This window comes from Oratosquilla oratoria, chromosome 41 (assembly GCF_046742065.1).
Source record: "Oratosquilla oratoria isolate Oo_2021 chromosome 41, ASM4674206v1, whole genome shotgun sequence".
Classification (NCBI taxonomy): domain Eukaryota; kingdom Metazoa; phylum Arthropoda; class Malacostraca; order Stomatopoda; family Squillidae; genus Oratosquilla; species Oratosquilla oratoria.
The window spans coordinates 39950722-39951044 of NC_134817.1; positions in this window are offsets into that span (position 1 = coordinate 39950722).

Below are 323 nucleotides of genomic sequence, written 5' to 3' on the forward strand. Positions count from 1 at the left end.
GCCCAAGAGGCCCAGGCCCAAGAGGCCCATGCCCAGGCCCAGGACCAGACCGAAGAGGTCCAGGGCCAGGCGCCCCAAGCCTAGGCGGCCCAGACCCAGGAGGTTCAAGCGGACCAGGCGGCTCAGTTCCAAGCGGCCCAGGACCAGGCCCAGGAGGCCCAGTCACAAGTAGCCCAGTCCCAGGCGGCCCAAGCCGAAGAGGCCCAGGCCAAGGTGGCCCAGTTCCAGGCCCAGGCGGCCCTGGCCCAAGCGGCCCTGGCCCAGGCGCCCCAGGCCCAGGCAGCCCAGGCCCAGACGGCCCAGGCCCAGACGGTCCAAGCCCA